The sequence below is a fragment of the Sapajus apella genome, unplaced genomic scaffold (genome assembly GCF_009761245.1).
Source record: "Sapajus apella isolate SASKATOON/1434 unplaced genomic scaffold, GSC_monkey_1.0 scaffold3, whole genome shotgun sequence".
Taxonomy (NCBI): Eukaryota; Metazoa; Chordata; class Mammalia; order Primates; family Cebidae; genus Sapajus; species Sapajus apella.
In genome coordinates, this window is record NW_022436943.1 from 25,587,646 (window position 1) to 25,611,467 (window position 23,822).

Below are 23,822 nucleotides of genomic sequence, written 5' to 3' on the forward strand. Positions count from 1 at the left end.
ATCGTACATTGTAATACAATTTGAATAATAAGATACATATTTGTCACAATGCAGATGGCAAATGAAGGTTCACAGATGGAATTGTGGCTCTCGAGACGAGATGGTGAGCGTGTGGCGGTGGGTGTGGAGAGAGGCGGTATCAGAGGTGGAGAGACATTACGTCATCCCAGATACGGGGTTTCTTTGGGAACTCTGGCAGGGTTATTGCTGAATCATTCTGTGAGGCAAATTATTGGTGTGTTAGCTGGACAAGGCTCACTGTAATTATGCCCTTGTGTGTTCCACCACTCCCCTTGGCATTTCTCTGCTTATGTTGCCATTTAAGGCCAGACTTAACATGAACGCATAAAATCATCATATCTGCAAGAGTCAGTGGCAGAGAGGATGAAGGCAGTGCTGTTTTTCCTGTCTTGAATACACGCATGTGTGCATGTGTACATGCGCATATACAGACACACACATATCCCTTATCAGAGAAACCACAGGTTCAGAGGACTTTGAACTGTGGAAAAGCTTTTGCCTCTGAGACAGTTAGAATCTTTTTGTTTGTTCCTGTTACAAATGCAAGACCCTCCCATCTGCCCAGTAGATAAAACATGACTGTGAGTGCTTTGCAATTCCTTGAAGGCTGCCTTGCGCTCAGGAGTACCAGGCAGACCTCATCTCACTGCCTGACATTAGGTGCTGTCAATGCACCTGGTTGGCCAGTATGGCCCAGGATGGGAAGGCAGCAGGCTTGGATTTTACTCTTGCTTATGTTGCTAACTTATGACCCAGTTGTTAGGCTGTGTTGGGTCAGTGGGCCTCAGGCACAGTCCCCGCTCTGCCAGAGTCTGCTTAAATTCCACTTTCAGTTTTAGGGGCTTTGTTTTAAGAAGGTCTTTGGCAAACTGGGCAGCATGCTGGCTAGAACGGGCAGCATGTGAGGTGTCCGGAGACCATGAAGAAACAACAAGAGTAGCAATTATTGTTGTATAAGGCTTTCCATCGCATTATCCCATTGGATTTACTCAATATTTCTTTACTTAACAGGGTCTCACTGTCACCCAGGTTGGAGTACAGTGGTGCAATCATACCTTACTGCAGCCTTCACCTCCTGGGCTCAAGCGATCCTCTCGCCTCAGCTGCCGAGTAGCTGGAACTACAGGTGTGTGTCACCGTGCCTGACTTGATGTGCTAAATCTTACAAGGTATTTACACTTATTCAGAAAAGATTCTAGAGACCTTAGATGGGAGAGATTGAGGCTGGTGCCTAGGAACCTTCTCCAGTGGATTATTTAACAGATAGCTTAGGACAGCTTGGAGAAGGAAGGGGTCATTACAGAGGGCTGCCGTGGCTTCGCCCTCATTTCCTTTCTCCAGCATGACCCTGTCATTGATTATAAGAGCTAATATATATGAAGCGCTTTCTATGTGCCAGAGCTATGCTAAGTGTTTCAAAGCATTTAAACTTCACAACAAACTGTGAGGTGGGTGCTGTTATTATTTCTATTTATAGATGAAGAAACTAAGCCTTGGAAAGAGAAGCACCTGCATTTCTGTTTGTCCCTGTTCCTTCTGTTCCTTAAAAGCCTGGCTCATTCTCATTCTTCAGGACTCAGTTCAAGGTCATCGGCGAGGCTTTCCCTGCCCACCTATCTAGCCACCCACTACTGACCCCAGGGCCCTGGTAAAAACACTCACCCGTGTCCATTTCCTTCATAGGACATATTAGAATCTGCAGATATCTTTTTTTTTTTTTTTAAACTTTTTTAAAGAGATGGGGTCTTTCTCTGTTGCCCAGGCTGGAATGCAATGGCATGACCACAGGTCACTGTAGCCTTGAACTCTGGGGCTGAAGCAGTCCTCCCACCTCAGCATCCCGAGTAGCTAGGACCACGGGTACAAGCCATCATGCTCTGCTAATTTAAAAGAAAAAAATTATAGAGACAAGGTTTTACTGTATTTCCCAGGCTGGTCTCAAACTCGTGAGCTCCAATTTTCCCACCTTAGCCTCCCAAGGTGTTGGGATTATGGCATGAGCCAAGGTATTTATTTACTTATTCACTTGCTTATTTTCAGTCTCTACTATTCAGACATAAGCTTGGTGAGGACAGGGACCTTGTCCCTCCTGTTTGTCCTATGTTGGTGTCTAGCAGGGTGTCTGGAATATAACAGGAATTCAATAAAATATTTGAATGAATGAATGAGTGCATGCATGAATGAATGTAATTCAATAATGGGATTTGGGCCCAAGCTTGTCTCATGCCAGAGACCAAAGGCTCAACACCCCTCTGTTCTGCTCCTGTGTTATACTCACTCATCCATTCAACAAGCTTCATTAAATTATCAACAAATGCCAGGCACTGAAGTAGGTGCTGGAGAATTTAATAAGTAAGATGCAGTCTCTGCCCTTGAAACTCTCACTTCTGAAAGGTCGAGGTAGTGGTTGGAAGTAGAAAATTGACCCACCTTATAATAGAGTTAAATACAAAGTGACATAGCAACAAAAAAAAGGGACCACCTAGCTGCCCCTGCCAGACTGGGAGGACTTCTGCAGAGCTGGTGACTTTGAACCTGACCTTGAAGGAGAATTCTGGGCTGTTGGGAAAGGAGTCTGTGTTTAGAGACAGGGAGGAGAACACACGTGTATCTAATGAGCGGCATGGGACTCTGACCATCCTACACTGTTGAGTCACATTTGGATCTCAGTGCCTAGTTGTTAGGAGGGCCACTGACCAACTGACCACTTAGTGGGAATATCATGAAGGGGAATTCTGTCTGGGGTGTGGGTAGGGGGCACTGGGCGTGGTATCTGGATGGCCCCTAACTGTCCTTTAACTCTAAGAGTGGTGTGATTGGGAGGACTGTCTCATAGAAAAAGGCACCAAAACACAGAACCAGACTATAGGGATATACTCTCGAGGACAGAATTCATGTGTGTGTGTGTGTGTGTGTGTGTGTGTGTGTGTGTGTGTGTGTGTGAATATATAGATATATTCATAGCACAGCCATATTCATATTCTTGCCCTAAATTTAGAGAATTTCTTAATGAGGATAACTACAACCAAAATGTACATATTGTAGTTTCTAAAGCATCTTCTCAAACATGATCTCATTTTATCCTCCACTAGACTGCTAGATATTCTGAAACTCAGAAAGACCATTTATTATTCATTTATTCAGTTAACATGTATCGAGAACAAAGCCCCAGACCAGACCTGGGCAGTGCACAGGGGTATAGTTCCAAAAGTGCTTAGCTACAAAGACGAAATGAAGGGCTGTGACTCCATCCAGCATGTGGGAAAGGAACTCCACCCAGGGACCCCTGAGTCATGCTGAACATGGCGGTCAGCAGCCTGGGATCCTGAGTCAGTCTTGTCCTGTGCTCACTCTCCAGGCATTGGGTAATTAATGAGATCATTACTACTTGTGTCCTGGTTAGGTTGTAGGCTGGCTGCTAAGACAAAGACCCTTAAATAGGTAGGACTTCACCACGATGAAAATCGATTTCTCTCTCATGCAGCCCTCCAGCTAGGTACTGTGGCTCTGCTCCAGGAAGTCATGCAATGCTAGGCTCTGTCCACTTCATTGCTCTGCCTGTTCTAGGGAGCTGAACCCATCTGATGGTCCAAGATGACTCCTCATTATGATTCATGCTGTGTTCAGATGCAGCTTGACACAGATGCTTAAATGCCATCTCCAGGACCTGGGCCTCTCTCAGTGTGGCTCCCTCATCAGCTGAATGAGAATCTCCTCTGCACCCTCAGACAGGCTCTTCCACTGTGGTTGTAAGAGGGTTTGGGCAGCTTCCTCTTTGATGTGCTCTCAGCTTTATGTCCAGCATCTCCCCTCTAAGAGTCAAATGAAAGTCCCGTGCTGTCTCTCAGTGACCTGCACCAATCCCAGTGGTGGGACAGGAGAAGTTGTTCACTAAGACTACTAGAAGCTCCCATGCAGCCTGCCCCCCACAACTGTGTAGCTGAGAGTGAGGGAGGGATGAGTCCCTACAGAAAATTCTCTGTACTGTTTGACCAGGAGGAGGATGAATGACTGTAAAGTAGTTAAAAAAAAATCAATAAGGCCAGGCGTGGTGGCTCACACCTGTGATCTTAGCACTTGGGAGGCCAAGGCAGGTGGATCATCTGTGGTCAGGAGCTTGAGACCAGTCTGGCCAACATGGTGAAACCCTGTCTCTACTAATAACACAAAAATTAGCTGGGCATGGTGGCAGGTGCCTGTAATCCCAGCTACTTGGGAGGCTGAGGCAGAAGAATTGCTTGAACCCATGAGGCAGAGGATACAGTGAGCCGAAATCATGCCATTGCACTACAGCCTGGGCGACAAGAGCAAAATTCCACCTTAAAAATCAAAATCAAAAACAAAAAAACAAAACACAACTCATATTTCTTCTCTCAATCAATTATATGTACTTCCAGAGCATATGATCCATAGCAGCTGTCTTCAAACTCCCCAGTTTTGACTATGCCTCCAATAAGCACATTTATTTCTTTGTAAGTATGCACATGTGCTATTCTACTAATATATCTGTGTGCTACAGACTACCGTTGTGCCCAGAGGTCCATCCTTTCCTACTCCCTTAGTATAGCATTCCCTAATGGGCACATGGTATCCTAGAATAGACTACATTTCCCAGGACCCCTTGCAGCTAGGTGTGGTCATGTGACTCAGTTTTATCCAATGAAATTCAGAAGGGGGGGGGTGCATTTCCAGGAAGTGTGCTTAATGGGAGAGCATGCAGTTCTTCCCTCCTTTTTTCCTTCCTGCTGCCTAGAATGTGGATGTGATGGCTGGACCATGAACAACAACCTTCGATAATGAAGTGGAAGCCACATGTTGAACATCTTGATGCAACCAGAGAAGACACTTTGCTAGCTCTGGGCAGCATACCACCAGACTCCATTTATTTTATTTTATTATTATTATTTTTGAGACAGAGTTTCACTCTTGTTGCCCAGGCTGGAGTGCAATGGCACAATCTCAGCTCACTGTAGTCTCTGCCTCCTGGGTTCAAGCAATTCTCCTGCCTTAGCCTCCCGACTAGCTGGAATTACAGGCATATACCATCAAACCTGGCTAGTTTGGTATTTTTAGTAGAGATAGGGTTCCTCCATGTTGGTCAGACTGGTCTCGAACTCCCAACTTCAGGTGATCCACCCACCTTGGCCTCCCAAAGTGCTGGGATTATAGGTGTGAACCACCACACTTTGCCAGACTTCATTTATATTCGAGAGAAAGGAACTTCTCTCTTGTTTAAAATGTTGTCGTTTTGAACATTCCTTTCTTTTAATCACAGCCAAGTCTAATCTTATCTGATATGATTACAATGCACGTACTAAAATTGATATAAAAAAGAGATACAATAACTATAAAGTTATGTTTGATAACTTTGGGAGTTCTAATATTTTTGGTACCACACTGGATAGAGTCTCACATCTCTTGAGTCAAGACTGCATTCCTGCCTCTCCCTGCCCATTTTAGAGACCTCGGTCTCCTCAGCCTATGGTCTGTGGTGCCCAATAGGGCTAGTGACATTTGTGGCTGTGCATCTCCCCTCCTCTGAATACACTTTGCTCTTTGAGGAAGGAGCCCTGAAGGAAGTTCTCTGAGTCACCTAGCACAGCCAGGGCAGAATCACCCTCAGTCCTTGCCTCTTGCTTACTCTTTTTCTGTCATACAGACCTTGCTTTTGCTGGGAAGAAGACAAGAAATTCTGAAGGAATTGAAAAGATAAGATACAATCTGAATTTAAAGAAGTGGGCAATCTGTAATTGTCAGAAAAACAGATGTGCACTTCCAGCCTGTGCTGCTGCTGCTAAGGTGCACCCACTCACAAACCCACTTCTCCGGGCACATGACTCTGCTAGCTCTTCGGGGCTCTGCAGGGAAGGGGTGAGGGAGGGGGAAGAGGCAGAGAGCTGGGTTGTCTGAAAGCTTTCCCCAGGCCTCACCTTTTTCTTCCCTGGAAGGCAGTGCCCGTGAGGTCATATCCGTCACACCACCTCAGACAGAGATTGTCAGGATGAACTCAGTTCCATCACTCTGAGGAGAAGGGTCTGCCGATCCCCATCCAGGCTGAACCTGAGAAACCAGACCCTGCCTGGTCTCTTTAGGATTTGGGCGAGTCCATCCTCCCTCCCTTCTCCCCCGTGAGGCACCAGTGTCCTGATTGTATCACAGCTTCAAAATTCCCTGACTCATGCCATCCTTGATTTTAGAAAAGAGCTTATTCAAGTGGTGTAGGCTGCACGCTCCACCCCCTCCCACTCAATCCAGCGATTGAATTACAGCACCCATGTGTGGCAGAGAGGCCAGGGAAGGAAGGGGCTGGGAAGTGGGAGAGGGGCTCCTGGAACCAGAGGGAGAGGCCCTTGAAGAAAACTGTTGATCTCATTATGAAAAAAATCTCTTGGTGCCCAAAGAATGGCTGGCTCTTAATCCCAAGTGTGGGCGGTCAGAAATGAGGAAGACCTCTGAGGTCATCCAAGTCTGCTAGGGAAAACCAGCCGAGCTGGGAAGGAAGGCATCCCCTACCCCCATCACAGTCTGATCTGGGCTGTTCTCCCACACTTTTAGGTAGCCAGGCTATCATGTGATTTGCTAGTAACCATGGCAACAAACCTTGTTTCACGAAGTATATGGAGAGAAACCCCACGGAAAGAGATCGGTGTTGTGTTTTACCCAGGGCAGCTTGCCTCTAACTCAGTCTGTTCTCCTTACTGCTGTGGCAATTGTTGTTGTTGAGAAAATGGCAGTGATTTGCTCTCTTCTGAGCTGGAGACATTGTGGATGTTTTTGTTCTTCTTCTGCTACTTGTCTCCCTATTTCGGAGCACAGTCTCTGAAGATGAAAGACAAAAATAGCTCTCTCCAAAGGAGAGGATGCTAATGTGCTTTCTGTGCTTTCAAAGATGGGCTTTTTGATTGTAAAAACCTCCACCTCTAGTAACTTAAACCTGGTGGCAAGTTCTGCTTTCTGACCACAAGAGAAAGCACCAGCCACTGGGGTTCACATACTGCTGTCTGCCATGAGAAGCCGCAGAGAAGTGGTCTGCGCTGGGAAGACTGAACAGCAGTGAGCGGGGGTGCAACGCCCACCCAACTGTGGGCACCGCCACTCTCCTGCTCTCAGGCAGTGCTAGAGGAAGTGGTTCAGATATTCTTTGTTGCAAGCGAAGGGCATAATTATAATTTGGCGAAACACCCGTCGTTAAGTGATCCAGCAGCCAGCAGACAAATGACTGCTGTGGGATAATGTCTGAGCACGCACAGCAGGCCCTCCAAGCCACCCGTCAATCTGCCTTTACAGAGACAGGCCAGTCAGGTGCTGCCTTTTAGGAGAATGCCATTCCTGATTCAGCCATATGCCGTCTGTGTGACCTTGAACAAGTCACTTAGTCTGTTTGGCTGTCAGTTTCTCCATCTTTAAAATAGGCAGGATGATTTTTGGGTAGCCGTTCTCACCAGGTTTTGATAATCATATTTGATAATATGGAAAAAGTACTTCAAAATATAAATTAAAAAGGATAGTACTTCAAAATTATAATCACTACAAAGTATAATCTTTCTTTTAGTTGTGGAAGTATCCATTTCTAAAGAATTCAAAAAGTCAGAACGAATAAGTAATTGGGTAAAAAAGTCATGGTAGTGCCAACCTACAGAAGTTACCGCTATGTGATTTTTAGCTAACATTTAATGATAGCTAAAAATTGTGTATTTCAGTTCATCGTCACAACACTTCCCTGGGTGTTGTTGATTTGCATTTTGCAGATGAGACTCCAGTGATGGAATGAGGATCCAGCTCCTGGATAGTCTGATTCCCGAGTCTCGGCTGTTAACGTGCTGCCGGAACACTGTGCTGGGGCCGTTTCATCGGAAACATTCCCTGTGCTGTTGGAGGGCAGTTACCAGGTGGTTTCCCGGGAGCTCATAGAGCAACATGGCGCGTGCGTGCGTGCGTGCGTGTATTTATGTTTGTAAAGAGGAGGCTGCCTTGCTTCCTTATTTCGGGGTCACTGATAGCGGGGTCCCATGCTAAAATGACTGTCTTTTAGGGTCTTCATGGAGAACCTCTAGTTCAGCCAAGAATGTTGTGTCTGGCCTGGTTTCGATGGTGAGAACAGAAGTACTGCTAGTGAGTGTGCAAAGCCAGAAAAACGGAGTCTTGTGACAACACTGTCGAGGCAGAGAAGCAGAGTCAGCACCTTTGAAACGCTGGGCCACCCAGGTTCCATCCCCTTGAACTGTCTAATCTCACTGTACTGGTCACATGTGCCCTTCCAGAGTCACTCTAAACTCTTCTTGTCCTTTTATGGCCTGGTGGGCTCACTGCCTGGATCACATCAATGGGCCTCCTTGCCCTTTGTTTTCTGGCTGCATTTGGGTGATGGGGAGCCTTGCCAGGAGAAAAGTGAGGCCAGGGCATTATTCTCCTGGCTCCCTCATCCTGGGTGGCTGAGGTTGGCTGCCCTTCAGTGAAAACTTCCAGCTGTTGCTAGCCCTGGGGCATCATGCTATCCCTTGCAAAGTTTCTTACCTTGCTTATACTTTCATAAATGTCCCCTTACTAAACTCTCCTCCATTACCTAGATGAAGTGTGCTCATCTGCCACCTGCTGGGACCCTGCCTGATACAGTAGGATGAAGGACCTGCTTCCTAGGACAATTGTGACAATGAAAGGAGTGAATACGTGTAAGGCAGGTGCTCCATGTAACTAGCACATGGAAGTGGGATTAGCCCCCTTTCCCAGTGCATTTGCAAATGCCCTCTGCAGGGTTACAGTGTGGCCAGCAAATACTCTGCTTGGCAGAGTGGTTTGTCCAGTAGCCCCACCTCCGTTGTCTCTCCAGCTTTGGCTGCTTTGCAAAGGGAAACAACGTGGGCTGGGCGCAGTGGCTCACGCCTGTAATCCCAGCACTTTGGGAGGCTGAGGTGGGCAGATCACGAGCTCAGGAGATTGAGGCCATTCTGGCCAACGTAGCGAAACCCTGTCTCTACTAAAAATACAAAAATTAGTCGGGTGTGGTGGGAGATGCCTGTAGTCCCAGCTACTTGGGAGACTGAGGCAGGAGAATCGCTTGAACCCGGGAGGCAGAAGTTGCAGTGAGCTGAGATGATGCCACTGTACTCCAGCCTGGCGACAAAGCGAGACTCTATCTCAAAAAAAAAAAAAAAAAAAAAAAAAAGGAAAAAAAGTATATTCAAAAAAAAAAAAAAAGGGAAACAATGTATATTCAATAAATTGAAGTCGGTGATTTGTATAATGGGAAAAAGAGAAAAAATTTCATTAAGTTCATTGAAGGTGCAAATGTAGGGTCAAGTAAGCATACATAGAAGTTATTTTTTTATCCCAAAAAATATATTAAGCATCTGCCAAGTGCAAAGAATTTGGCAATGAATCATATAGATGTGGCCCCATTCTCTCACAGAGTTCCAGGAGGAAAGACACAGTGAAACAGGATGCTGAGCCATCTTTTCCCTGGGGGAGGTGAGGTATCCACTGAGTTTGAAAGGTGAGTTAGAAACAGCCAGATTGGGGATAGGATGGTAGGCACGGGGGCTCTTGGGCTGAGGGGATCCCACCGCAAAGAACGTAGCTGCAAAACAACCAGCGGAGGAGGGAGTGTGACTGTGAGTTGCAGGTCGGGGCTGGACCCTGGCAGAATTTGTCCTTGTATCGAGAAACTTGGACTGCAGTGATGAGTTTACGCAGGGGAGAGACATGTTCAGATTTGGGTTTTAGATGGATCCCTCCAGCTATTATGTGAAGGACAAATTTAAAGTAGACAAGACTCCCGACTTTTGGGGAGGCTTAATAGTCATCAAGGCAGGTGACATGAAAGTCCCAACAAGGTCACGAGTCCAAGTGATAGGGAGGAGGCAACTGTTTGAAGAAATATTTTAAGGGGTAAAATCTCAGCACTTAATGACTGATTGGCTTTGGGATATGAAAGGAAGAGAATAACACTCCCCACCCAACCCCAGTATAGGTGCTAGGGCTGATGGATGGATGGATAGATAGATGGATGGCAGAGCCACCAACTGAGTTGGAGAATGTAGAAGAAAAAGCAGATTTGGGAGGTGTGGTTGCTTTTGTCTGTCTGGGACCTTTTGCACTTCTGTCTCCACTTTACTCTGATAAGGAACCCCAAGAGAAGTGGGGCCATGATCCGCGCCAGGCCTGTCAAATTCACTCTGGGAGCTTAAATCTATACAGTGACCTGGTTCTCACCCAACAGTCACCAGGTTATTCAGTGATCCCCATGATTCTAGGAACCACCCTGCAATCCTTCCAATTAATGAGCTACTTGGGATCAGTTCCTGTTGCTTGCCACCAAAGACTCCTAATGGACAGATGAAGAGTTCATTTCTGGAGCTGATGAGTTTCAGGCTCATGTGACATCCATGTGATGACCAGCAGCTCCAGGAAGTACGAATTAGAGAGGAAAGGTCTGGGCTGGAGTTATCAGCATATGAATCATGACTGAAACTAGGAAAGCATCAGACCACCAAGAGAGAAAATAGCAGTGGACAGAGGGTGGCGTCCAGGAGAACAAGTAAAGGCTGGAGGGGAAGAAAAAAGGAGAAACAGGAAATTAAATGGCCAGACAGGCCATGGAGAACCAGGAGAGCAGGATTTCCTAGAAACCAAGAAAGTGAGTTTCAGGAATGAATACTTGAAGATGTTACACACAGCTGAGAGGCTAAAGTAGAGGCTGAACTTTGGACTTGAAAAGTAGATTGTTGATGACTCATGGGGCCATTTCACCAAAGAAAGACGGAAGCTAGGCTGTATGAAGTGGCAACCAGCACATGAGGCAGGAGGGGAGGAATTAGAGGGAAGGGTTCTGGGCAGTTTTAAAGTAGAGATGAAAGAGACAAGATAGTCCTGGGGGGAGGCTGGGTCGAGGGAGGCCTTATGTTAGTAACTCCAGCCAGGATTAGCCAGATGCAGAAGGCTTCCATCCAAAACCTGCTACCATGTGGTCTGAGTGAATCAGTACTTGAATGGCAAAGATAACCCCAACCACACAGAGTACTCTTTCCCAGGTTGGAATTTTGCCTGCTGTCAGATGCATCATGACTAAGTGTTGGGGGTGGGAGGGGGCTGATGAGAATTTTGGAAGTATGTAAACTGGTAGATTTCTTGTGCTACTTCATGTGTGATCTAGTTTCTAGACAGGTCAAATGCAAAACAATAACAATATCTAAGTGAAGAAAAAGAGGACAAATTGTGTTTGTTCTTTTTGTATTCAAATTAAAAATCTCCTTCCCACCCCAAAATTCAGGGAAAAAAAAGTATCAGAAATTAGTATTAAAAGGACAATAACTGCTCTTATGTTAGAGTATGAGAATATATTCCTGGCCGGCCACAGGGGCTCACGCCTGTAATCCCAATACTTTGGGAAGGCAGATCCTGGGAGGGGAGAGGAGCTGAAGGTTAAGTTGATCGCCAATAGCCAATGAATCGTGCCTATGTAATAAAGCCTCTGCAACAACCCCCTAGGACAGGGTTTCTTTTTTTTTTTTTGAGATGGAGTCTTGCTGTATCACCCAAGCTGGAGTGCAGTGGCACAATCTTGGCTTACTGAAACCTCTGCCTCCTGGGTTCAAGCGATTCTCCTGTCACAGGTCCTGAATAGCTGGGATTATAGATTCATGCCACCACACCCAGTTAATTTTTGTATTTTTAGAAGAGACAGCGTTTCGCCATGTTGGCCAGGCTAGTCTCAAACTCCTGACCTCAGGTGATCCGCCCGCCTGGAATTCCCAAAGTGCTGAGATTACAGGTGTGAGCCACTACACCTGGCCAGGACAGGGTTTCTGGGTAGCTTCCAGATACCTGAACCCATGGAGGTTCGTGGAGGGTGGTATACCCGGAGAGGGCACGGAAGTTCCATACTGCTTCCCACGTGCTTGCTTTTGTATCACTTCCATCTGACTGCTCATCTGTGTCTTTTGTAATATCCTTATAATAAACCTGTGTTGACAAAAAGAGTCAAATTCTGTGAAATATTTGAATAGATTTATTCTGAGCCAAATATCAGCGACCAATGGCCTGTGACACAGCCCTCTGGAGACCCTGAGAACCCATGTGTCCAAAGTGGTCAGGGTGCAGCTTAATTTTATGCATTTCAGGAAGACATGAAACATCAGACAAATACATTTAAGATACATATTGGTCCGCTCCAGGAAGGTGAGAAAACTCAAAGGAGGTGGGGTTCGAGGTTATAGGCAGATTTAAAATTTTTCTGATTGGCAATTGGCTGAAAGAGTTATTATCAATAAAAAGGAATATCTGGGTTAAGATGAGAGGTCATGGAGACTAAAGTTTTATCATGGAGATGAAGCCACCAGATAGCAGGCTTTGAGGAGAGAAGAATAGACTGTAAATGTTTCTTATCAGATTTAAGGTCTGTGTTGATGTCAGTGCTGGTCGGCTTTCCCTGAATTCCAATAGGGAGGAGGTCATAATGAGGCATGTCTGACCCCCTACTCCAGTCATGGCTTGAACCAGTTTTTCAGGTTAAATTTGGAGTGCTGTGGCCTAGAGGAGGAGGCCCATTCAGATGGTTGAGCACCTTCAAATTTTATTTTTGGTTTACACCAGTAACTACAAGATTTTTTTCCCAAGTTCTGTGAGCAATACTAACAAATTAATCAAGCGCAAGGAGGGGGTCATGGAAGCCCCAATTTATAGCCAATTGGACAGAAGTATAGGAGACAACCTATGGCTCTCGACTGGTGTCTGAAACATGGGGCAGTCTTGTGAGGCTGAGCCCTCACCCTGTGGGGTCTGATGCTATCTCCCTGTAGACAGGATCAGAACTGAATTGAACTGAGTCATTGGTTGCTGGTGGGGAGAAATCCCCTCATACTTTCTTGGTGACCAGAGGTCACAGAAGTCTTCTGTGTTGATTACTAAGAGTACAGGAGCAACTGATTTTGTTCATCCCTATATTCTCAAACCATGTAACTCACTTCGGCTCATAGAAACATTAGTGGATGTGATGTGAGTAGAGGCTTTAATGTGCTTTTGGGGCTTGGCTTTGCCTCTTGCACTTCTGCCATCTGCCACAAGATCAATCTACCCGAAGAGCCTCTGGTCCCAGAATGAGGCTACACTTGGAATAAACTAAACACAACAAGCAGCCTGGAGTCAAGTCTATCTGGTCCCAGCCACCCAAGAGAGTCACAGCCAACCTGCACACACATAAGCAATAAATATTTATTAATGTACTGAGATTATGTGATTGTTTGTTACATAGCATTATAGTAGCAGATATCTGACTACAATAATTGCTCAGATGTGAAACTGTAATCATTTTTTACATTTGCATTTCCTTTATCCCCATCGCTATTCCTCGTCAGGTCCTCTGAAGCTCCTGTGAATTTCTTCCATGTCTGTTCCCTGATTTCCATCCCACTGTCATCACCCTTCATCACTTCATACTTGGGTTCTTACAATAGCTTCCTTAATGAAGTCTTATTGCTTCCCCATCCAATCTTTCCTACACAGAAGTGTAGCATGAACTACCTTACGAAGTCCTTACACAACAGGAAACTTCTGCTTCAAAGACTGAAAATGCTTCCATCTTTTTAGAGCCAAAGAAGCCAAGCAATTCAGAGCTATATTTTATGCATAATTTTAATAACAATTCTTAGCCTAGGGCCTGGTAAAATTATTTCCCCTGCTTTCTATAGCTCTTGCCTTTTATCTTTTTGGGATGGTTCTAGTGATTATGGGTCATTTTATTTCTTCTCAAATCATATTTTAGAAGTAACAGAAGCTTTGCCTTGCATCAAGGTCAAACTTTTCTCCTTGATTTGCAAGCCCTTCTATAATTTGGCTTCACCTCATCCATTTTTTTTTTTTTTTTTTTTTGAGATGGAGTCTAACTCTGTTGCCCAGGCTGGAGAGCAGTGGCACAATCACTGCAACCTCCACTTCCCGGGTTCAAGTGATTCTCCTGCCTCAGCCTCCTGAGTAACTGGGACTACAGGCACATGTCACCACACCTGGCTAATTTTTTTATTTTTTAGTAGAGACAGCGTTTCACCATATTGGCCAGGCTGAGCTTGAACTCCTGACCTTGTGATCTGCCCGCCTCAGCCTCCCAAAGTGCTGGGATTACAGGCGAGAGCCACTGTGCTTGGCTCACCTTATCCATTATTTGACACAGAATAACAAAACTTATCCAACATTTACAGAATTGTTTATTGTGTGTCAGACATCACTTTAAGTGTTCTGCATATTGTATAGGTTAAGTTCAATCATGAGTAATAAGGACCCCAAATAACAGTGGCTTGAATAAGATAGCTATTTTCTCTCTCTTTCATGTAAAAGTACGGAAATAAGTAGCCAAGGACTGGTATAGTGGCTTTGCTCATTAAGTCTTAAGGGACACAGTTCCTCATTCTTAGGATGTTGTCCTCATCCCTAAAGTCCAAAAAAGCAACTAGAACATCAGACATCACATCCACATTCCAGGCAGCAGACTACAAGGTATAAAAAAAAAAAAGGAGTAGAGTATATGCCAGACTGGCAGTGGCTCTGGCCTGTAATCCCAGTACTTTGGGAGTACTGACTTGAGGTCAGGAGTTCGAAACCAGCCTGGCCAAGATGGCAAAACTCTCTCTACTGAAAATATAAAAATTAGCAGGTTGTGGTGGCACATGCATGGAAGCCCAGCTACTCAGGAGACTGAGGCAAGAGAATTGCTTGAACAGAGGAGGCAGAGGTTGCAGTGAACTGAGATTGTGCCACTGCAATCCAGACTGGGTGACAGAGCAAGACTGTCTCAAAAAAAAAAAAAAAAAAACAAAAGAAAAGAAAAAGAAAAAGAAAAAGAAAAGAAAAAAGTACATGCCAGCTGCCCTTCCCAGGTAGTTGTCAGATAGCATCTGCTTATAATTCATTGGCCAGGCACAGTTATACAACCACACATAGTTGCAAGGGAGTCTGGGAAGTCAAGTCTTTATCCTGGGCAGCCATGTGCACAGCTGAAAACTGGGAGTCTATTATTACAGAAAAGAAGGAAGAGGGTAGTGCAGGATTGCTGACAGCCTCTGTCTCAGATATATCCACTCACTTTATCCTCCAGATAATGCCTGCAGATAGATACTATTCTTACACTTGTTTTGAATATGGGGAAACTGAGCCACAGAAAGGCTAACAACCTTGGCCAAGGTCATACAGCTAGAGTGAACTTAGGGGACCTGCCTCCAGAGCCTGTGTTCTTCGCTGCCTGCCACACAGCTTCCATGGGCACGAGTCTGGCCCTCTCAAGGCCCAGGAACTGCATGCGTATTCCCTAGCTGTGCCTTCAGCCTCTCCTCTCTTTCCAGAAAGCTGTATTCTGTACTCTCCCACTTCCTTCAGGGCCCCAGTTCAGGCTCTGCCTGCTCCTGGTTCTCACGATGTCCTCAACATCTTCCCCACTGTGATACCATTTTATGATGTACAAGGCCTGAGAGGAAGGGCCAAAGACTTTATGCAGCATTGAGGCATTTAAGGAGTGTGACGAAGGGATGTAGGTGAGGGCACCATCACTAAAGCCCCTCCAGTCATGCCTCCCCCTGTCTGCCCTCCACCAAGGGATATGCTTGACAAAGACCGCCACCTATGACTCTGATTCTTTAGACAGGGCCCTGAATGGCTGAGTTAGAAGCTTCAACTCCTTTGGTCTGGAACAGAAACTGGTAGTAGAATTTGCTTAGTGAGGACAATGCTACTATGAAACAGACATGAAATATCATTCTTAGAACACAAAGCAAAAACAATATTCATCAAAGGGAATGATTTTTATTGTTAGACAAAATATCTCTTATCAGAGCACACATAAATCTAGAGAGCAGCTGCATTTTCAGAACAAACAGATGAAATACCTCTTTGGTAACTGCTTAGCCTGGGAAAGCCTCAATTGTTTGCAGAATTGAGTTGAGAAGATCTCCGGAAAGATCAGAGAGCTAGCTTCCTACATCTGCCGGGCTTTTACAGAACAAGTTGCTGAACCTCTTTGTGCCTCAGTTTCCACATGTGCAAAATAAAGAGGCTACATTGGAAGACTTCCAAGATCTTGTCTAGATAGAAAATTCCTTGGTTCTAAAAAGGTGGCTTATGTGCATAAAACAAATAGATGGAAATACAGTATCATCTCCTTGGACTTTGCTCTCGAATCTGTACTTAATACTGGTTATCAAGTATGCACGGCCAGCCTGCTTCTGTGGCATTGCATGATGGCATGTAATGATGGAACAGGACTGACATGTTCACAAAAGCACTTTCTCTGTGGATAGGAGGGGAAAACAGTTCCATTTAGCTGATATCACTAATTTTTAAAGAAAACCATATGAGCTAAAGAGAACTGAAGATGAATGTGGGAGCTATGAGTCAGCCACTGAATTAATTTTACATTATAAATGACACAGTTTTAAAGTTTCTTATATTTTATAATACTTGAAATTTTTCTTTAAAAGAGCACACCCGATACATGCTGACACGTTAAAAAGATTGAACTTTTATTCCCATTCTAAAGCATCTTTAAAACAATGACTGTGCTCTTAGTGATTTTTAATATAAAATACATTTTCTAGCAGTCTTATAAACTGCTAACAGCACTTTTTGTGAAAACTGGCTACTTCACACACACACGCACACAGTTCTTGTTATCTTTGTGAAATTTTTTTCCTTTTTCTCAAATTGTTTTATAACAGATAATGTCGCTTAAAAACATCCAGCATTGGCGGGGCGCAGTGGCTCACACCTGTAATCCCAGCACTTTGGGAGGCCAAGGTGGGTGGATAATGAGGTCAGGTGATCAAGACCATCCTGACCAACATGGTGAAACCCCATCTCTACTAAAAATACAAAAATTAGCCAGGTGTGGTGGCATGTGCCTACAACCTGAGCTACTCAGGGGGCTGAGGCAGGAGAATCGCTTGAACCCAGGAGGCGTTGGTTGCAGTGAGCAGAGATTTCACCATGGCACTCCAGCCTGGAGACAGAGTAAGACTCTGTCTCAAGAAGAAAAAAAAAAAAAATCCAGCATTTCCATGAGAAATGCAATATACAGAAAAGTTCTGGATAAGTGATATTTACATATAGTTCCTTTGATCTTAAATATCTAACTCTTAAATAGCATATATGAGAAATTGTTTTCCTTTACTGTCGTAGATTCAAAGTGGCATCACACATTTTCAGGTAGGGAACTAAAATATAAGACCTAGAGATTATATAAGAAAGATCCATGCTGGCCATCCTTACCTCAAAGCAAACCAAGACCCAGAGGCAGAGAAGAATTTCAAAGCCTGACTTAGAGGATTATGGAAAATAATTATATCAAATCAAAGTTTGGGACAATCTTGGACTATGGAAAGAAGAAAAGAACATTTAGCACATTGTTAAAAATAGATACTCATTCTCTTTTAACCGAAGACAGTTCTTTAACATCTTACATTAGCAACACAGACAGATTGGACCCAGTTTTAGTTCATTCTCTGTCACTTAACCATTCCAGGCCTCAATTTTTTCATCACCAAAATGGGGGTGATATTATTTCCTAGCAGGCTAAGTGTGCAGCTGACAGGAGACAATGCATGTGCAATGCTCTGTAAATCATACGGCACTTCAAACACAGAGGTCTGCTGTTATGGGTCAAGGCTGTCAGGAAAGCTCATGGTTAATGCGAACGACCCGGAAATGACTCGTAGCTGTTTAATACACATGTTTTCGGTATCAAAACTGCAAGCGGGATTCAGTTTGAAAGAGCATTATTAAGAGAAAAAATCTGCTCTGCAGATTCCAACTGTGATGTGGTGCCTGTTTCTTGGCACAGACCTCCCACTTAAACTAATTAAAGTTCCACACAGGTAGAAAACGAATGCTTGACTTGAGATCTGCCATGTGGACCTAAAAGATGGAATTGTCTATGGCTCTTTTATTTTGGTTAAAAGAAAGCAGCATTTGCTTTATTTAAAAAAGAAAAGTAGGGGGAGGGGAATGTATGTGGGTTTGTTTAAATGCTGAAGAAAATTGTGCTAAGCAGCTGGAGGAATAAAAGGGAGGAGCACTAAAGAAAGAATGTGCTAAATCTAAAGATATAAGAACAACACCCAGGAATTGATTGAAAATGCTTTGGTGACAAGTGAGGCATGTAATGACAAGAAAGCAGCATGTGTGCATATTGAGGAGGTGCATGTGGAAAACAGGTTTCTGCTTTTAATTAGCTTTGCCGCTGGGAGGACCTTCTCCCTCCACTTTCTGTCCAGCTCTTCCAGCCCAGAATTCCACTCTGGGTTCTTATGATGTGCTAACGAGGCTGCAGGACAGCTCTGATTGAGTGGGTCAGTAATGCCGGCTCAAGGCCACCTAGAGAAGTGTTCTCTCAGCTTGACAGATGCCCTCTAAAGAAAAACCTGCAAGAACACCAACCTTTTTGATAGTGGCTTAGATGCTTGAAGCCCAATGTCATTCTTTGGGTGAGATAATGATTCTTCTCTGCCTGGCCCACTATGGTCCCTCCTGAAATTTAAAAATTTTCAGCAATATGTTGGAAAGTCTATTTGTTTTTCTTCAATGTCTGTCCTCTTTCTCTCTTGACAGAATCTCGGTTTTTACTGATTGCACAAAATAAAGACATTTCTCAGCCTTCTTTGCAGCCGGAGTGTGTGTATGTATGTGTATATAAGGGGAAGTGCTGGGTGCAACCTCTGGGGAGAGAGTATCCCTATCCTCCTCTTTCCTGTCTAGACCATGCTGATGATGATGGCCATCCCTAGAGATAATGAAGCTAGACGGGAGATACCTGGGTCCTTGACACCATGGACCCACCATACTAGTCTTTGGCTGCAAACTCACACATTGTCATGGAATAGAAATAAACCTCAATATTGCTTAAGGGGTTGATACTTTAGGTCTCTGTTGCACACAGCTGAACCCATAGTCCAACAAATGTTATCTTCTTGACTCTTACCTTCTTACTCTGATGATTATATTCAGAGAATAAATTTAACTTTGTCTATATCTGGGGTAAAAAAAAACACATTTTAAAGGACTCAACAACTCTTCAATAAATCTGGTTCTCTCCAAAAATACTCCAGAATATTCATGTGATTGGAAAACTGGGCTACTTAGTAGAAAAAGAAATTTTTTTTCTTTTTTTTTTTTTTTTTTAATAGGGGATTCTTTGGGAAGATAAGATCTCCAAAATTTAGTCTTCAGTTGCATCTGCAGAATGCACTTAGTACATGTTTAGTCAATTCAATGTTCGTTGGTGAATTTGGCCAGCAAAAGAGAATGTGAATGCACAGTGCATGATGGTGGACTGAGCTTTGGACATCAACAGGGGAATAAAAATCAGTTCAGCTCTTGCTAAAATAGTTTTCCATTGTCTGAATCAGAACTGAGCACAAATGAGTCACCAAAGTTAAAGCTGAAAAACAACTAAGTTGGGCTAAGAGTCCAATATGCCAAAGCCAAGTCTGTTATACACTATTTTATGGAATTATGGGGAGATAAAGAAGGTGTAGAAAAGAATAAGGTGGAAGACTCTATGTTGGGCTTGTGTGTGTATATCTCATGATGTTTTCAAAAGTACATGGAAAACATGAGAAAACTATGCATGTGTTTCAATTTTTTTTTTTTTGCCAAACAAACTCATACTAACTTGTTATAACATGTCTGAATAGGATCTAGTGTGAGGCTCTCAGAAGGATAACACATCAGCTTGAAAAGAGCCCCTATGAGAGCAAATGAATTTTGCTAAAATTGAAGCAAAAACAAATGTATCAAATTTATGTTGACACTTGAGTAAAAGAATGGTGAAATCACTGATGCTTATGAAAACTTTAGGAGTAAAATGCCCCAAAGAAATCAGCAGTTTACAAATGGATAACTTGTTTTAAGAAGCAATGAAATGATGTTGAAGATGAAGCCCATAGTGGCAAACCATCCACATCAATTTGTGAAGAAAAAATTAATCTTGTTCGTGCCCTAGTTGAAGAGGATTGACAATTAACAGCAGAAACAATAGCACCACAGACAACTCAATTGATTCAGCTCACACAATTCTGACTGAAAAAATCAAAGTTGAGCAAATCTTTTACTCAATGTATGCAAAAACCATTACTCCCAGATCATCTGCAGACAAAAACAGAGTTTTCAATGAAAACTGGAAACAAGTAACATCAAGATCCTGAAGCATTTCTTTAAAGTAACAAGAGATGAAATATGGCTTTACCAGTACAATCCTGAAGACAAAGCACAATCAAAGCCATGGCTGCCAAGAGGCATTAAGTGCTCTAGTCAAAGCAAAAGTATACTAGTCAAGAGCAAAGATCATGGCAACAGTTTTGGGGATGATCAAAGCATTTTACTTGTTGACTTTCTGTAGGGCCAACAAATGTTAACATATGCTTATTAGGAGAGTGTTTTGAAAACGTTAGCCAAAGATTTAGCAGAAAAACACCCAGGAAACCTTCACCTGAGATCCTCCTCCACCATGACAATGCTCCTGTTCATTCCTCTCATCAAACAAGAGCAATTTTATGAGAGTTCTGATGTTAGACATCCTCCTTACAGTCCTGATTTGGCTCCTTCTGACTTCTTTTTGTTTCTTTCCTCAGTTAATAATGAAAAAACAAAAAAAAACAAAAAAAACAAAAAGGCAGCATTGACTCGGTTAAATTCCCAGGTCCCTCAGTTCTTTAGGGATGGACTAAATGATGGCCAGTATCATTGCTCACAAAAGTGCCTTGAACTTGATGGAGCTTACACTGAGAAATCAAGTTTTATTTCCGAAGTCTCCTGTGTGTGTATATGTGCATGTACATTCCTAAGCTGGAGTATAACATCACTTTGGATGAAATTCTTTAGATTAAAATTCACTTCCAGGACAAAGAGGTTCACAACTATAGGTCTCAAAAAATATCAGAACAAGAAAGAGGACCAGAGATCTCTCTCTCCAGGTTAAACATCATTCCATTATCAATGAGGTTTAAATGTGGATGCTCAAGCAACTGTATATTCATCTAAACTGAGTAACCACGCAGTCTACATTTCTCCATCATATCCATCATATAATGTGAGGATATTCGCAGTGATTTTGTCACATGTAGGGTTAAACTCCATTGCCAGCACCCCTCAATGTACCCGAACAGGCACAGTCTACTTTTCCTGATTCCTTTTTAAATCTCACAAATTACCTTTTAAAATAATCATTGTGTAATTTTTCCCAGGAAACATTCAATTTTATTAGCTGGTAGTGTCCGTGAGTCACCTTTTGGACAACTGGGTTGACATTTCCTTGATTCCTGTCTTTTGGCCACTCTCATTTATCATAAGTTTTAAGGACTTATGGCTATGCAACTTTATCTGCCTATCTTTTCAGTGCCCCAAAAGCAAATTTTTAGGGCTTAGACACACATTTTTGTGTTCTCTTTTAACCATGTTTGTTTCATCCTTTCTAATTTTGAGAAATGAGAACACCACCTTTCATGAAGAAGAAATAGAAAGTAGGAGTTATTTGTTGATGTGAAAGGATAAGATGTATCACATGGAATAGAGCCTTTTTTAAAGTGTTATTTTTCTAAAGTTTAAACAGCAGTAGTTCTCAACCCGGGCCACACATCAGAACCACATGGAAAGCTTACAACAAGACAAAAACAAACAAACAAGCAAACAATCATGCCCATCCCCACTCCAGAGTTCCTGATTTAATTGGTCTGGGGTGGGGCATGGGCATGTGTGTTTTTAAAAGTTCTCCAGGAGATTTTAACATGCAGGGTTGAGAATTACTGCAAATCTAACCATTAGAAAAGTATAACCTTTCTTTTTTTAAAGGCCTGACTTCCATAGGAAATCTTGTCTGTTGTCCCATGAGTTACATTGCAGCAAAGCTTTGATAAAAAGGGATTTTCAGGCTGTAAGCCCATATACTCATGGAAGCTCTGAGCAACAAGAGGTGTTATTTGACTTAGCTCAGTGGTTCTAAAATTCTAATTTTGGATAGAATCACTTGAAGAATATATTGAAAATGCTGATTTCTGAAGCTCCCTTCCTGCCCTCCTGAAGGTTCTAAATTGCTTGGGATGTAGGTAATGGGAGAGGTACCAGCACCTACATTTGTAACAGGCAGGCGGGCCAAGCAGTTCTAATGCTGCTGTCTCACTCTGAAGACCACAGCCTTACCCAATGGGACACACAGCCTTGAAAAGCATGGAGGACTACACCTTGAGCAAGATCTGAAATACTGTAAGTAAAGCTTTTCAGTCTTGGGCTTGAATGGGCAATAACCTCACAGACCAGGGCTGGCTTAGAGTTCAGGTCTATATCTTGACCAGCAGATCTAAAAGGAATATCTTATTCTGGGTCAGAAAAACAGATGCTGACAAAGCTGTCTTTTCTGATGTTCCCAGCATTTCTGGGGTCTTTCTTTACCAATCCCTCCCAACTGCAGTGTTCTGTTCATTTCTTGTCAGCTGTTGTCTTTACATTACTCCCTTTAAAATTTTTAATCTCCAAATATAACTTCTCCTTATATTGACCATTACACATTTGAAAGCCTCAGCTTTTCAGGAGTTGGCCTTCCATCCAATTCCTAGCAGCTGGTGCTGTTCAGGTACCCTGTGAGTGCCTCTCGTCTGTCGGAGAGCTCAATGCAATTCCAGGCCTTGCGAGGTACCTGAGCTACTTCTTTCTCACAATGATTATAAGTGATGGTGTGACAGAACTGTTTTTTACGGCTCCATTCCTCTTACACCATATTCCCTCTAGTTTCTGGCCATGGAATCATACCTATAATTTTCTCAACTTTGCACAATCTATCTCACTAAAGTTAAGTCTCCTGGACCCCGGTGCCTGACTCCATTCTACCTTGGAGTGTGTTGCCTGATTACCCAGGGTCTCCCTGCTAGAATCTGGGTATAGCTTTGGCTCTTTTCTGAGTTTTCACACCACGTTTTTACTAGTCACAATATATCTTTTACATGTAATTGTAAACTCTACAATGATACAATTTTCCTTCTTGGTGAGAATTAGATAGTAGACTCTCATTTTTTTTCATTCAGTTTCTCAGATATGAAATTGTCAAGTCAACAATTTGCCAAATGCACTTTCTGACCAGACTGAACATTCTAATAAAGGCCTAGGGAGCTGAAAAACATTTTTACTACATCTTGCCTGTCTTAGTTTGAGACTGGGGTTAGGAAACATGGCCTACGGATGGTAGTGGCTTGTGGTTCCTGGTTTTAAACTGCTCCCATGATAGAATCACCTGAGTCTCTCTCATCTCCACACAAATATTCTCCACCACGCTTCTTCATGCAGGCTTCTGGTTCTGTGTACTTTCAAATATTTTGGACATACACTGCTCCTCTGCTATCCTTTCTCTCAGGCCTTCCACATTCTAGTCCTGAGCCCTGTGCTTCAGGGGTATCTAGGAAATCCTGATTTCTTCCAGGTATTAACATCTCAAGTTCCTTTGCTTCATATTCACACTTGAAATCAGATATAACATTCCTTACTTTTTCCTCCTGTTATTTTTGCATGCAAATTAAGAGATTCTCCAATTGCTTTGTGTCACAGGTTTTCTTACAAGTAACAGGGTTTACAGTTTCACCTGAGCATTTTTTCCACCCTCTTAAATTGCAGTTTAAGGTCTTCTTGGTGAGGTTACCGAATCTCTGGCAAGCATATATTCTTTCCAGTCTTCACAGGGCAAGCTTTGGCCCTTGCTAGGAGTCCATCATTCTGCCATGACATTTGCTCCCAGGTCATCTGCTTGCAAGAGGCAATCAAGAGTTTGGGAAACCCTTGCAAAAGAA

The 23,822-nt window shown here is 43.4% G+C and overlaps 1 protein-coding gene and 1 long non-coding RNA gene across 2 annotated transcripts in view; one reads left to right on the forward strand and one right to left on the reverse strand.

Annotated features, from left to right (window-relative positions):
* The first annotated feature begins 1,109 nt into the window (after positions 1-1,109).
* LOC116532162 lies at positions 1,110-19,420 on the forward strand. The gene is made up of 2 exons (XR_004260735.1): positions 1,110-1,147; positions 19,179-19,420. It is a non-coding gene; the product is annotated as an uncharacterized LOC116532162 (long non-coding RNA).
* A 1,355-nt stretch (positions 19,421-20,775) lies between these two features.
* ZNF706 (zinc finger protein 706) overlaps positions 20,776-23,822 on the reverse strand; it is a 30,272-nt gene continuing 27,225 nt past the window's right edge. Inside the window, exon 4 of the mRNA XM_032251291.1 lies at positions 20,776-23,810. The gene's annotated coding sequence lies outside the window, so the exon portion shown is untranslated. The remainder of the gene's footprint in view (positions 23,811-23,822) is intronic.